Here is a 16480-nt window from a genome sequence, read left to right as displayed (position 1 = left end):
GAACATAATTAGTTTCTTAGTGTTTAGGATATAGGCGTATCTAAATATATGTATACTTCAAATTTTTGACAATAAACCAAAATGTAACTTTGGCAGCAGAAATATAACTTTTCAGATAATGAAACGTAACTTTCGGCTCAAGGTGTATCTTTAAACTAATAATTATGTTGTTATAGGCAATTCCATTGACGGGACAGCGCAACATAAATTCCTTCTTTAGCCGTCTTTCGATAGATAAGGAAGAAAAATTGATATGTCAAGAGATACATATATGGGTACCTCCAGTATTATATGAAAAATGTTTTTCGTTAACTTCAATATTCGAAGTAGGTAGTAAAGATTAAGGAATGTGTTCGCTTATGTATAATATAAAAAGTCACAATAATAATGAGAGGTTATCACAAAAATTACCTAGTTTCAATGAAGTTTTTTAAAATTCTGTATTATGAGATTTACAGTAGAGAAATAAACTCTAGGCACACCTGGGAAATGAAACTATTTTTCCGGATTTAAATTGCTTATATTTGTTTTTTCAAACAAACCGATGTTTCGCGCCTTTTATAGGTCCCATGGTCACGGTTGACTGAGGTGGTACAGTCATCAATCAGTTATGTCTAATATTAATGCAAACCACCCTATTTTTTCACTATAAAAGTTATTAATTAAATAGCTTAATTTTAATTTTGCAAAGAAACATTTCAATTTACCGTACGTTACGCTGTACAAATTATTTTATTGAATGAATTTTTATTAAGTTTAATTTATTATTAATTAATAATAGAAATTAGAATAAATTAAAACATATTAATTAGTACTGCAGTCTTATGTCTGTTTGGGATTTTTCGTTAGAGGAAATACTAATACAAATATACGCGATTTAATTCCGGAAAAATAGTTTCATTTCCTATGTGTAACAATCGCGAAAACCTAAGAATTCGATCTGGGGACACCACTCAGAACAGTACCAAATGGACCACATTCTAAGCTATAGGTAGAAACAGTAGAACTCATTGTGAAAGAGTTCGTCCCGTGACGTACTGCCTTAACATTAAACCTATCAGTTTCATCGGTGTCGGCTTTGAAGTAAGGCACAAGGACCTTTCAACTTGTGTCTCTGGGTGATGGGTGCAGTGACAGTGCGATTTAAGCTCTGAGCGGTACTCCAACAGGCGTGTCACTTACCACCAGGCGCACGACTTGTTCATTACATCACTTAGTACCATAAACAAGAGTATGTTTTTGTAGATAGAAATCGAACCCAAGCTAGCTAGAGCGACAAAATTGTGACTAACTAAAAGTTAGTGATTTCTCCTTGTACCAGAGTAACGGAATTCACTTCAGGGCGCTACCCAGAATAATCAAACCAATTCACATTTGGAATTATTTCATAACCTATTCTTATGATAAAATAAGTGCGCATTTGACCTCCAACTCATCTGATAGAAAGTGACGATGAGGCCGACGATGGAGCATGCACACCTAAATATTGCCTATTCACTGTCGTTTCGTTTTCGTTTCGGTTTGTTTGAAAAAAACAAACATACGCGATTTAAATCTGAAAAAATATTTTTTCATTTCCTATGTGTAACAATCGCGAAAACCTAAGAACTCTATATTCACTTTCGCTTTGAAAACGCACAAGTTGTAGTGTTCAGGGAATAATGCTCGTATTCCAGAACTCTACTCAATGCTCAAGTCAGGATTTGAGCAGACTTGAGTATGATTTCAAGCACTGGGAATATGACCCTAATGGCAAGGCCTTGAGTATGATTTTCAGTGCTCACTGCAATACTTCTGGAATACGGCCCTAAGTCTGCAGGCAGGGAATTCCACTCACTGCCGTTCACCATTATAAATATAGGAGTGTAACGTTTAAAGACAAGAAGAAGGAAAATACATTTGTTTGTTTACCATAAATGACACCCGAAGAAAAAAAAAGAAAAAGTAGAAAAAAACCTAATCTGACATTCACTTGTAAAACATAAATAAATAGTTATATAAGTAAAAAAGCTTCCTGCGAATATTTGAGATATCCACATCATACCTTTTCAGTTAGAGAATAAATTTGACCTTTGAATAGTCAAAAAGATCGAATCTACAAAGGGATGAAAAAAAGTCAACAAGATTTCCCGAAGCCTTCCTTTTCGAATCTTGCGAGTAATTTCCTTTACACAGGACATACGCACATAATACAAAATGAGGAACGTGGTTTTCGCAAATTTACTCAAGGTTGAGGCTCGACTGTGTAGTGATTTATGCGTAGCTCACAAACACATTTAAATCTAATGATAATAGATAACTTCATTAGTAACAATCGTGATCTTTGTTAATATAAAAAGATCACAAGAAAGATTTACAATTTTATAAAGGTTGGACTGTTAAATGAGATTTACTATGAATACGTTTTAGTTCGACTGAAATACGGTTTGAGTTTTGTGGAAATAATATACGTAGTCTCAAATTTGGAAATCATAGATAATTTATTTGTGAAAACACAGGTTGCATAGAAGTTGCCATGTCACAAAAATAAATAAATTAATAACGCATACACTCATTAGGGATACCATGTCTCGCAGGTGCCATGGACACACATATAGACAAACTACACCTAATTACAAATTACACCTAAACTCACGAGAAAAATAAATGTAAGCCGTACAGATATTTCTATCGACTCGAACTCGGGAGCTTTGCGTTTTATACAAACTTATTGAAGATATTATATATTTACTCACATAGGCTTCAACAGACAAAACTAGGTATAACATGTTTCTTTAATACATCACGTGGGTGTGCTAACATGGATTTCTAGGTCAGTCAGTAATGATAATTATTTGGGTCAATTTCAATAACAAGTGCAAAATGTATCTTGAGATCCAATTTCCTGTACTATGTGTACCAGATGAACATAATTCACCTCAGGGTATTACCCAGAATAAACTTGGAAAAGTATTTTTGGAAAAGTACATTTTCCAAATACCGGGAATTCAAACCGGGACCTTCTTAACCAGCTCCAATTAATTTGGTCTCGAAGTCATCGCAATCGCCAAGAAAGGAATACGTAATCTTTCTTTGTATTTAATATTGATTTTCCTTGAACAACTAAAGTATGCTTAACGCTACTTAAGAAAACCAATACAAAAGACGTGGATTCTTTTATTAATTTTTGGGGTCAGGCGTAATCGTCACTTGTTTTGCCAAGATTGGTATGACACATTTTTTAATATGATGGGATTTCTCATTCTTCTCATCGTGTCGATGGCATATACAGTAATGCTTGTCATCGTGGTGGAAGGATTTGCTAATTGACGTAATGTGGTCGGCGACTGTTGTCCAGGGTACACTAGACATATTCTTCTTCTTTTTCAGCCTTTAGTTACCCACAGCTGAGTGTAAGCCTCTTCATTAGCACGCCATTTTTTTCGATCTTGGGCCATTTGCATCCAGGTCTTTTGGGTTACCTTCATTATATCGTCCGTCCATCTAGCCTTCTGGCGGCCTACGCTTCTGGTACCGGTCCTTGGTCTCCACTCTAGCACTCTTTTCCTCCACCGGTCGTCGGTTCTGAGGCTTATGCGCCAGACATACAGGAAAGGAATGTGTACGTCGTGCGGTGAGGCTCCTTTCGTGCGTCCCCATATTTCGTTACCCATTAATAATTTAATAGATTAATTTTCTGCAACTGCAAGACTGTTTAGCATAACTGGCAAAAATCAATAAACCATTGATTATAGTATCACGCTCTTTTGCTCGTATACTAATAGACTACGTCGTAATAACAACAGTTCTGACAATTATGGAAAGGGGCTTTCAATATGTATATAATTTTTTTTAATGAATATCATGATGTTTTTATTACCATGATATTTATCTGTGTTTTGTGCAAAAACTCCACTGGTTTGCTATCATTGTTGATACAAAGGCCGAAGAACTCAAAAAAAAATTGCCGTCGATCCGACTGGATACGAAACAGCGTTTAGTGGCAGTAGAGCTCCTTGTAAGCATTATTGCGTTCCGGTTTGGAAAGGATGTTGGTGAAATTACAGACTCATGGGACTTATCAGCTTATGTCTGAAGGTGACAGATGCATTGGCAGTACCTCTAAGATCTTTGCGATTTAAAGCTCTGAGTAGCACTGCACCTATTATGGACAGGCGTGTCGCTTACCACCTGGCGCACGATTTGTGTGTCCCGTCACTTGTTATTATAAAAAAAAATGGCGCCTGTTGCCCCAATGTGGCTACAGCTTAGCTCTTTTTTTATTGCAACATTGTTAACACCTAATTGATTTCCTTCTTTCCTAGACAATGAGACAATGTAATTTTCTCGCTACTACATGAAAAGTTTACCTTTGATCATTGGATGTAAGGTTCATTTAATTAATACACGGTTAAAACATCGCAGTCTTATTCGAGAAGCATCATATGTTTTTCTTGGTTATATGTTTTTATTTATTTATTTATTTATTTAGGCACATCAACAGGTAATACATTATTAAATTTTACAGATTAATTATATTCTAAGTCATGGTCCGATGTTATTACTCACTACAGATATGCACAACATTGACTATAAGCAATAACAATATTTACTTAACACTAACGCAGGCTACTAACATCGAAAATTATAAAAAAAAATAAAAAAATTGATGATAAAATTAAAGAATGAAAAAATTAAAAACACAATCAACTCAATATATATGTTGGTATCAGAATATCGTAATCGTACTTAAGTAATCATTATCTATTAAAAGCTTACCTTAACTGTTTAGTTATAAGGTAAATATTTGGAACGACATTTTACGTTCACTGCCTCTGAATAATAAGGTTATTAAATTATAGTAGGTGATCTTTAGTGCTCACAGGTTTGCACTGTTGGCACTGGATTCGATTCCCGATAGACCAACTTGTGCAACAACTTTTTTTATTAGTTCTTTTCTGGGTGTTCTGGATAATGCTTTAGAGCGAATTCCGGTGAGTACCGGTATTCACTTTCCAGATAGTCATGGTACAGTGAATTCCATTGTTTGAGACCACGTAATTGAGGGAGACCATTCCACATCTTGCAGGTTAGGGGAAGGAATGAACGTAATGTGTGGTCTTAAAATGCCAAGCATTAAGGATGTGGGGATGGTTTTACTCCTTTGGTGGGAAATGCAATGGTGGAAATGTCACGGTGGCCACAGTTCGAAAAGTTCCTCTAAGCACTTCCCTATTTGCGTATATAAATACGTGACGAAAACAAAATATTCGGGATAAACCCAATATATTCTTGTTGCATTGTTATATTCCTTACAATTTACTTAAATTGAGACCGTCGCTATGAGAGCGAACATCGCATCACGTCAGATTCGTGACTGCGCCTCATTAGAGCGCCGGATTCCCGGCGGTTACAGCTCAATGCCTCTCTTCTTTTTAAAAAAAACCTTTCTCCACTAATCCGCCTCAATTTCAGATTAACGTGAAAAAAACTGACCGATATTTATTCTCATTTAAGTAAACTGCTAGTATTAAGAATAATAAAATAGAATTTTTCATTTTTTTCCATATGACAGGCAAGGCTCAATTTATATTATACTGCGAAACGGAATGGGAGTGAATTTTTTTAACTATCTATAATATAATGAACTTTGTGTTTATTGTATAATATACAAATCAATATCGCGAATATCAGCATCCGCATTAGCATCCGCATTGTATGTACATAAAAATAAATTAAAACTAAAATTACTGATACTGAATGGGCACCGCTCAGCATGTGCCGTGGCTGAGAACAGCCACGTCGCTGGTATTATGCGGAGCCCAGGGAGTGCGTCACAGGCGCACTAAACTAATACTATAAAAACATTGACTTATTTAAATTCGCAATATGCGTACAATGAATTTATGATGCGACAAAATGTGTGATGCTTAACTATATCTATACCTATTGTTAATTTATTTATAATTTATTGATAATATTATGTTATGTATGCAAACACCATTCAACTATCAAACAAACTTATTTATATATAATAAAAAAGAAAAGAAAAAACTACTTATTTCCTAACTATAAAGTTGGAACTGATTGCAAAAAGTATAACCGAATTAGGCCACATATACATACAAAATCCACTTATACACAAACGATACATCTAATATTTCTTATGTGTTTTTTTGCAATTCTGTTAAATAAAATCTATAGTTTTTTTTAAAAAGAATAAACATTATTATTATGCGGATTACTTCAGATGTTCGAGTCGTGACATGATCTAAACGGCACGCTGGAATAATTTACAAACCTGTGAACCGAAAAAGCGGCTGAACTGTTGTTTTTCAAATATAACTTTAATAAAATTCTACTACGATTAAGCTAGACAGATTGTTTATTTTGTTAATAAATGTCACAAAACTATTAAAATCATATTTTAATCCAATACCAAAGAAAATAGAAAGCTTTTTCATGTAGATAGATTCAGTAAGGTTTTCGCGTTTTTTCTAAATACATAAAACCAGCATTCGCAAGTTTTTTACACATCCGCAGATGTGTAAAAAACTTGTATCAGCAACAACCCTGATACAAACTAAATACGAACTAAAAAACAGGTCGCGCGTCTTTTGGAGAATTCTTGCTCAGTCTCGGGAATTCCCGCAGCTATCGTATTGAGATACAATAAAATAAATACAATACAATAAAGTTTGTACGTTACACAATTGACATAACGTCATGGTATGTGCACTTTTTTCACAAAAATTCACTTCCATTCCTTTCCGCGATAATGTAAATTGAGCTTTGAGTAGAAAGCAATAGATAATAATAATAAGTCTAACATTATGATATTAGATCTGTCGCAATTGAGGGTATTTCTTGTGGACATTACCATCTCACATGACGAGGGTCCAGTGAAAGCCGAAACCAAAAAATACCTCGATCTGGCATGCGGGGTGAGGCCTTTACTGAAATAAACCCAATTGTTTTGCCCGTAAACGGATTAATTTCAGTCAGCCTCGCTAACAAGTTGAGGCGGTTGGATTTCTATGGCATGTTGCTTTCACCACAAATGGATAAAACGGTACTTGATATGGCACGTGCCGTTTGCTTGTCCCTGATCCCGGCCTACTGACCCATTACCGGGGAATACCACCTATCTTCTTTTATGCCATGATTGAGACGAGGACCTCAAAAAATCTGATCTTAAATTAAGGGATTCCCGGTAATATGAGTACCAAAGCACCGTAATCGACTACAGGGACAGTACCCAGAACACCTAAATCGCAAGCAATTTCGATCGGAAAGTCTTACAGGGATTGAAGCCGAGTCTCATCTATCGATCATAATACTAATCGCTGATCAAAATGAATGAATGAATCTTCAAAATGAATGCCCGTTTTTGAATAATTAGAGATGATATTGTTTACTGACATTTGTAAATCATAATTTTCGTATTAGTATAATAAATAGATAGTACCTATAAGACACTTGGATTTGTACAGAAACAAAATGGTATTTTGACTTTGACTTTAGCCCTGTGCTATGACGGTCAGAGCAACGGAAACCACTATGAGGCACTTCGCAGAACACTCAGACTAGAACCATTTTAGAAAAGTTAAGTTTCCCAAATTGGTCCTACTAGGAATCGAATCCAGGACCTTCTCGTCCAGCGTCCACGGTATTAACCATTGGGTTTCTCCGCCTCCGAGATTCTCGATGTATTTCTATCGTAATTTGCCTTTATGGTTCAAACTCAAATGCCATGAAAAACCGGCTGGCTGTCGTATTCCATTAAGTATTGTTTAAAAACAAGCGTGTCATTCAAGTTGTTTTAAACGTATTTTGTTGTAAATATGTAGAACATTGACCTGACCTAATAAATAGACTTAGCTTCGACCCAGTTCGATAGCTAACCGTGACAATATTAAAAGAAAAGTTTTGAAGCATGCAGACAAGTTGCTGTTATTATTTGAGCTGTGGAGTTCAAAGGCGTATTTCAAGGAATATAGATTACAAAGAGTCAACATTATGAAAATGTATACTGTGTTAAGCAGTTGAAGTGGAAGTTTTAAAGTTCAATTTATTGTTGAAGCAATTGTTTAAGAGAGCGTATTTTTTCAAGGCTTACTTTTTTCTTATTAGATTTGCAATACTAATGTAGTCCTTTAAAAGATCGCGAAGTATTTTTTTTAAAGGTTAGAAAATTGTCATGGATAACCTGTGCCCGTTGAAGGCTAACCTGACACTCTGTATATACCTTTTTTTAGTTTTTCGCGATTGCTATACTTTGGAATCGAGCCGTGACTGTGGAACCTGTAAAAAGCATGAACCGTGGGTTTGTTTAAACAAAAATGCGACTTAGAGTCGAAAAAAACCTGATACTACCGTGACTCGAACGAGAGACCTCCTCATCAAGCCCCATACTAACCACTCAACTACCGAAAGCAGTAGTACTCAATTTAATGAATGATAGTATTTTTTTTACACACTCATAGTCCCGCACTAGGGAAACCCTGTATCGCAGGTGCCATAGGCACACACGTAGGTAGACAACCACAAATTACGCCCAAACTAACGAGATAAATAAATGTAGACTTAAATATTTCTATATGGCAGTCCAGTATGGTAACCGTTCGACCACGGAGCCAGTTAAAAAACTGTGGTGTGAAGCTTTGCTGGAAACACCGGCCTTGCCATACAGTGGTTGATGCTCTCCCAACTAAACTACGGAATGAACCAATAAATTTTACGAATATAGAAATTCGTAAAATTTACAGGTTGCAGATCTTCGTTATTTTTTAGGATTTTTTTGCCGAAGCGCCATGTTTGAGAAATCTATGAAAATTTCTCTTCACTCAGCCGTGATATTCAATAAAAACTTAATATTTTGCATTTTTATAACGTTTCCTCTACTTTATTTTGCTTAGGTCGCGTGCGACAAGGGACACTGGCTTTATTTCCGAATTTATTTTTTTTACAATCACAGTTAAAGGCATTTGAAAGATGTATATCGTATAGTATACGTGTTCTATTTAGTTCAGTTGATATAATTATATCAGTACGGAGTACTAAAAAAACCGACCTCAAAAGTACGTGGAAATACGTCTGTTTGCTGAGTTTTATTGAAATGGGGATAGTTCGTCACTATATAGGACTTGACACTGTAGATAATGATAATCGGTTCTCACTACTCAAAGTATATTGAGAGGAAAACGCCTTGAATTGGAGAAATAGCACAATTACCATTAAAATAATTGCTCCTAAATTAAAGTTAGGCGCTATTTATAAAAATGAATCTTCATACGTGAACAGTCACCCGTAAAGGTGGATGATTTTCTTCAAAATGAAATGGGACCAGTATGGAAGTACCCTCTTTCCAACAAACAAAAGAATCATGAAAATCGGTTCACAAATACCGGAGTTATCGCGTAACATACATACAAAAAAAAAGAAAAAAGAAAATACAGTAGAATTGAGAACCTCCTCCTTTTTTGAAGTCGGTTAAAAAGAAAATCATTGGTATATGTAAAATACCTATTGAATAACAGCGGTTTTCTTGTAAAATTTCGAGGTAAGTTTGTGTTTTTTTTCTATAGTGAAAGTTTTGAGGAATCATGTTTTTACACCATATAGTAATCGGTGTATATCCTCAATATTACAATATATTTTTTCCATATATGCAAAATCAAACAAAGCCATTTGAGGTTGTGTAAAGTCAAAGTTATCGATTTCATTTTATTTTAAGCACGACGAAGTTACTGTGCACGCCGTAGTTTTAAAATACCTCGGATGCAATTCACATTAGAGCTGATGCCGAAAATGCAGACGTGAAACTAAAGAGCAACTAAAAATGAAAGGCTACAACCGTGACCTACATAGAGGAGAAAAAATAAATAGTACTTCTAGCGTGTGTAATAGTTGTTCTTTACTTGCGTAAGCATGAAACCTAAATTCACGAATACGACTGTTTGAACCCTAAAAACACGAACGAATTTATCGTTAATTATAGAAAATGAACACATTATAATATTTTATTATAATTACAGAGTTAAAGTTTTCTTACAAAAAAAAGTACAAAGCTAACCTCAAAGTTTAAAAAACTGTTGGTATTTCTTTATGTTTCTTTTATCACATCTTTACCTATGCTGAACATTATGAAAAGAACCTTAATAATATTATAGGTAGTAATAAAAAAATTATGCCTCTAGTAAAACAACACAACTCAAAACTGCCATCGTGATATTTTCCTTAAGTGCTATTTATTTCCTTCACAAATAAAAATCCGGTCATGCTATACCAGCTTAAGTGTATTATGGTGAGAAGCAATAATCAAGTACCGTTTTTCAAGTTAAGGGCAGTCAGAAGTTGCGTGACATTGTTGACACGTAACTTAAGTTAGTGGCCACAATAAACGATAAAAAGTTGACCGGAATTTGTTCAGTTCGGAAATTGCCTCGGTGTTACTTATTGTGCAGGTAGGTACACTTTATTAATACACCGCTACGTTAGACACGTTAACCGAAAATTTGCGATTTAAAACTTGAGGAATGTCTTCATCCGTGTTTCCTATCGAAAGTTGTGAGACTCTGATTTATCCGAGTTCTTATGTTTGCACAATGGTTTTACATTTAATAGTAGTTGAGCTCATTGTGAAAGGGTTTGTCTAAGCCAATACTGCCACATTATTAATTTCTGCCGGCAAGCAGTAATGTAAGTGTAACTGCGTTCCGGTTTAGAAGGCAAAGGGTGCTAGTGAAATTACAGGCGCATTGGAATTGTCAACTTACGTCTCAGGGTATCGGGCGTAGTGGCAGTGACTCTCAGATCTTTGCGATTTAAAGCTGTGAGTGGCACTGCAACTGTTATGTATAGGCGTGTCGCTCACCACCAGGCGCACGACTTGTTCGTCCCGTGACTTGGTATTACAAAAAGGAAAAAAAAAGGAATTTAAATATTTTTTTGTATCTAAATCGTGTTTATTTGTTTTTTCAAACACGTTAACGTTTCGGGACCTTTACAGATCCCATAGTTAGCATAGCCGTAACCATGGAACTTGTAAAAGGTCTGAAACGTTGGTTGGTTTGAAAAACTCTGATTATTAACTTCATATCTTGATGTACACGTAGTAATATGTATATTGTAGTATGTACTGTGAGCATATTTTGACCACGGAAGGTCTTCAAAAAACCTGTAGCTTTACATTCAGCGCCATTAGCACTAGATGATTAGGTATCTGATTCGATTGTCGGTAAGATCAACTTAAGAAACGAACGTTTTAAAATTGAATTTGGTTTGGATGTTCTAAGTTTGTGTTTACAGACACAATCACGGTTGTTGAAGCCTAGATGGTTTGAGATGAGTGTGATTATCTAGTTAGTCTATTAGATTGATATGATCAACCAATTTTATACGATATATTCACATTTGCACTGACTTAATCTAAAATAGGCTTGTTCTTTGATGCCCAAAATAAACTGATTGATTGGAACATTCAATTTTTACATATCATTTCCCTCGTTCAAAGAGAGCCCAAATTCGAGTAATTCTATTTCCATCCTTCCCTTCCTTTAATTTATTTAGTTATATATGAGTTTACTTGGTTATTGCTTGCTCCGTTTTCCCTTGCTCAACTTTGACTCCATCTGCGCTATTTACAACGAAGCTAATGCCATATACTGTCTAACTTTTTACAGTATATATTTGCCTAATTCGGTTGTCTATATTCTGCGTTTGCACTTCTATGCCCTTCATCGGATCTTTTAATTAAAATCTGTAGTAGTTAAAGTGAAACTTAATTACGTAGGTTTTTGGTAGTCGTTTTGTAGCAGTGGAGTTCCTTGTGAAAGAGTTCGTCCAGGGAAGTACTGTCACCTTACCTATTTCTGCCAACAAGCAATAATGTGAGCAGTACTGCGTTCCGGTTTTGAAGGGTAAGGATGCTGGTGAAATTACAGGCACAAAAGACTTGACAACTTATGTCTCGTGGCGGGCGCAGTGGCAGTGCCCCTCAGATCTTTGCGATTTAAAGCTCTGAGTGATACTGAAACTGCTATAGGATGTGTCGCTTACTATCAGGTGCACGATTTGTCCCGTCATTTGGTATCTTAGAAGGATACTGAAACTGCTATAGGATGTGTCGCTTACTATCAGGTGCACGATTTGTTCCGTCATTTGGTATCTTAAAAAAGTGCGCACTTGACATTCATTTTATTAGATAGAAACTGACAATGAGGTCGACGATGGGATTGCATCTAAATTACACTCCTGTCCATGACAGTTGTAGTGCCGCTCAGAGCTGTAAATCGCAAAGATATGAAAGAAAAGAAAGAAAGAAGAAAGAAAGAAAATATATTTATTTGCTTACCATAATGATGATGCTCGGGGCGAGATGCCACTGCGCCTGTCACTCTGAGACATAAGTTGACAAGTCCCATGTGCCTGTAATTTCGTCAGCACACTTACTCTTCAAAACCGAAACGCAGAAATGCTCACTGTACTGCTTGGCTACAGAAATAGGATAAGGTGGCAATATTTCCCTGGACGAACTCTTTCACAAGGAGCTCTACTACTGCTAAACCACCACTTATATAGTGCCTATTCACTCTCGCTTTGATAAGGCCCAAGTTACAGCGTTCAGGGATTAACTCTGTAGGGAATGCCACTCCAATGCGGTACGCCAAATAAATTTGGAAGAGTAATGGTTCATGTGAATATTGAAAACCAAGAAATAATCATGTAATAAAGTAAATTATTTAAAAATGCGAAAACAAAAAAATAGCAAAAAAAGTTATATATAAAAAATCATTAAAAATAACTGAAAAGAGATAAACAATCCCTTTAATGTATAGAGCTGTGTAGGAGCAATGTAGAATGCACTATGCATTCGATGTGTTTTGTTCAGTACCTACTTACTTAAGTGAATTATTAATTATGGTTACTGACATACTTAGGAAATTGTTCACTTAAATGCAGAAAATATAATAATAATAGTAATATAACATATACACTCATAGCCCCGCACTAGGGAAGACCTGTATCGCGGGTGCCATCGACAAATACATAGACAACCACAAATTACACCCAAACTCACGAGGTAAATAAATGTAGGCCACACATAAATATTTCTTCTGGCCCGGGAATCGAACCTGGGGACCTCTGCGTCGCAGTCCAGCATGGTAGCTGTTCGGCCACGGCGGCAGTTATATTATGAAAATATAAAATTTCCTAATGCGGATGCCATCGACACAAACAGAAACAACCACAAATTACACTCAAACTCACGAGAGAAATAAATGTAGGCCATACAAATATTTCTCCCGGCCCGGGAATCGAACCTGGGACCTCTGCGTGGCAGTCAAGCATGGTAACCGTTCGGCCACGGAGGCAGTTTTTATAGAGCATTTGTATAATTATCTCTTTCAATTCACACTGTAACTCATTATTTACTTTCCTGTACCAACTAGTTACGTACAATATGTTTACCAAAACACGTTCCCATATTAACGAATTCTGAATATTTAAAATCAGTCTTTGTCGTCTAAGTGTAGGTAAGCTCATCCCGCTAAGTGCGGACGAACTCCAGCCGCGTCATTCTTGGAAATGCCTGTCACTATCCGTTTACGAAACACAATGACGCACCGGCACGTATGTACTGCGATGTTACGTACCTATAGTCAATGGCTCTTATTGTACTATGACAGATTAACCTATACATGCAAACAAAAGCAATAGGTAGGATTATGTACATAAAACAACTCGAGACAATAACGCGTGGTTTACATGACGATATAAATCAAGTTTCTCGCAATATTACCTACGTATTTTAGGCACCGAGTTTAATTTATGAAATTGCCCCGCCGGAACACGCCGCCCAAGATAACGTCGGTCCCAAGGGACGTAAAGGGTGCCACCCTTTAAGAGACTTTCACTGTACTGATTGAAACTATACCTGTAGATGCTATATGTAGTGTATTAATTGTAAAATATGATTTATGTATACTTCTTTTATACATTTTAATTCGTAATACTATCAATGTATAACGGACGGTATTAAAAAACGAGGCAAAAATGCCTTTATAACAGCCAATAATAGGCTAGGTCACATTTAAATTATTTAAAAACAGAACACAACCAACCAAGGTATCCTCAAATTACACAACAGAGCGAAACGTGTTCGTCAAATATTGTAAGCTGAACGTATACTAATGCATTGGATCATACACTATACAATACACGAAACAATGTTTTAATCGACTTTTAAAAGAGGGAGGTTCTCAATTAGAGTTTTTTTTACTCCGACATTTGTGAACCGATTTCGATAATTCTTTTTTTGTTGGAAAGGAGGAACCTCAGTGGTGGAAATTTAAATTTGTAAAAAATATTCTACCTCTCAGGATTTTAGGGGATGAATATCCGGTTAATTTAATTTTACTCTCACACCCACTTTCCGTTAACCGATTTCAATAAAACTTGTGAAATAGATATAATTCCACAAACTTTTGAGATGATTTCTTTTCATATAAAGTTATTTATATTGTTGATTTGAATTTAATAATAATAACGCATACACTCAACATAGCCACTAGGGAAACCCTGTGTCGCGGATGCTATGGACACACATAGACAACCACAAATTACACCCAAACTCACGAGAGAAATAAATGTAGGCCATACAAATATTTCTCCCGGGCCGGGAATCGAACCTGGGACCTCTGCGAGGCAGTCCGGCATGGTAACCATTCGGCCACAGAGGCAGTTAATTACTTCTCGTGTTTGCCAATTTGAATTTATTACGACGTCATGTGTCACATGACGGCCAGAGTAAAACCTGATTTTTATAAATGTTAGTTTATGTTAGTTTATGCGCTTAGGTTGCAACCTAAAAGTAAAAGTAAAAGTTAAAAAGTTACGCACGCAAGAAAACCTAATCTCGTTTAGTTTTACCGCTGTCATAATTCTCCTCTTATTTGCGTCATTTTAATCACAATTATGATAAATGTAACGACGGATCGATTGCATTTTAAGTATATTCAATCTGTCCGTTCTCGTTTTTTTTTAATGATTTTTATACGTAAATTGTCAATTTGGAAGTGAATCTATTTATTTATAAATTTGTAAAAAAAAACAATAATACAAATTTACATACGACTACTTTGTGAGTTCCGTGCTAAAATATTCTTAAACGACATTGTTAGGTGGATTTTAGTAGTCGCAAAGCTCTTTGTGAAATACTTCGTCCAGGGAAGTTCTATCACCTTACCTATTTCTGCCGCCGACCAGTAATATGAGCATTATTGCGTTCCGGTTTTAAGGGTGCTGGCGAAATTACAGGCACGTGGGACTTGTCAATTCATGTCTCAGGGTGATAGGCGCAGTGGCAACTCCCCCCGGAGCGTCATTGTGGTAAACAAATAAATGTAAATTCTTTCTTTCTTCTTTCCTTCTTTTCTTCCATATCTTTGTGATTTGCAGCTCTGAGCGGCACTGCAACTGTTATGGACAGGAGTGTAACTTAGATGTAATCCTATCGTCGACCTCATCATCAATTTTTATCTAGTGTAATGAAGGTCAGGTGCGCACTTTTTTGGGCGATGTGGCAATGTCCCTCTTATCTTTGCAATTTAAAGGTCTGAGTGGTACTAAAAATGGCGCACGACTTCGTTCCGTCACTTTGTATCATAAAAAAAAACTCAGAATTAATGTTTTGTTTTACTCGCGTACGGTAATTTATATTGTATTATGGAAGTACGTATAGCATCATCAAATTCGTAAGTCGAAGAAAGATTATTGTTAGCATTTTGGTAATTTGGAAATACATGGAATTGTAAGCATTGTTCATCCATCTTATCGCTTTTCACTGCTTCATGCGCGGATTGTTGTTGACCGGCTTTCTTGTTTTTTCTCTTTTGTAATTTGTACTTCACTCATTTTTTCCTCCGTCTGGATTTCGTCGACACATTTTTCCTTGTAACTTAATTTCCAAACAGCGCAATATGGATTTGCATTTTGTGTCTATTCACGCAACCGTGTTCTATCTTCGTAGTATTTATATTTCTGTTTTCTTTTGATGGTTCTTTAACATCAAGACCATTACTCCAGTTGTCAGAGTCCATTTTAATACACTCACATTCAAACTGTAATTAGTCTTTATTTTATTATGTAAGCAAATGTCACTTGAAATACATTGATTATACTCTACTTCTCATTCGTAAATCAGCTTTTCCTCGTAACGAGTTAGAAACTCAAGTGTTTACTTTTTGTAAATGAACATTTGTAAACATTTATTCATTTACAATATTTATTTCAAAGATGATCAAGACAGCATGCAAAAGCTAAACGGGTTACTATTATGGATGCCATCTAAATACGCAAAAGCTTTTTCAAAAGAAATAAACCTGGTCCACAGCAGTTGATCACACACCACACACAACAGTTGACATCAGTGTCACAGCAACTGCTGTACCACTCAGAGCTTTAAACCGCAAAGATCCGAGAGGACTGCTACAGGTAT

The 16480-nt window shown here is 35.9% G+C and overlaps 1 protein-coding gene across 2 annotated transcripts in view; it reads left to right on the top strand.

The window, feature by feature from the left end:
• The window catches only part of LOC113234812 (protein unc-13 homolog B), a 403601-nt gene that overhangs the window by 265297 nt on the left and 121824 nt on the right, over window positions 1-16480 (top strand). The window lies entirely within an intron of this gene.

The sequence above is a fragment of the Hyposmocoma kahamanoa genome, unplaced genomic scaffold (assembly GCF_003589595.1).
Source record: "Hyposmocoma kahamanoa isolate Upper Pololo Valley unplaced genomic scaffold, ASM358959v1 86, whole genome shotgun sequence".
NCBI lineage: Eukaryota > Metazoa > Arthropoda > Insecta > Lepidoptera > Cosmopterigidae > Hyposmocoma > Hyposmocoma kahamanoa.
Note: the sequence above shows the minus strand (reverse complement) of the source record. Positions and strands in the feature narration are given on the sequence as shown.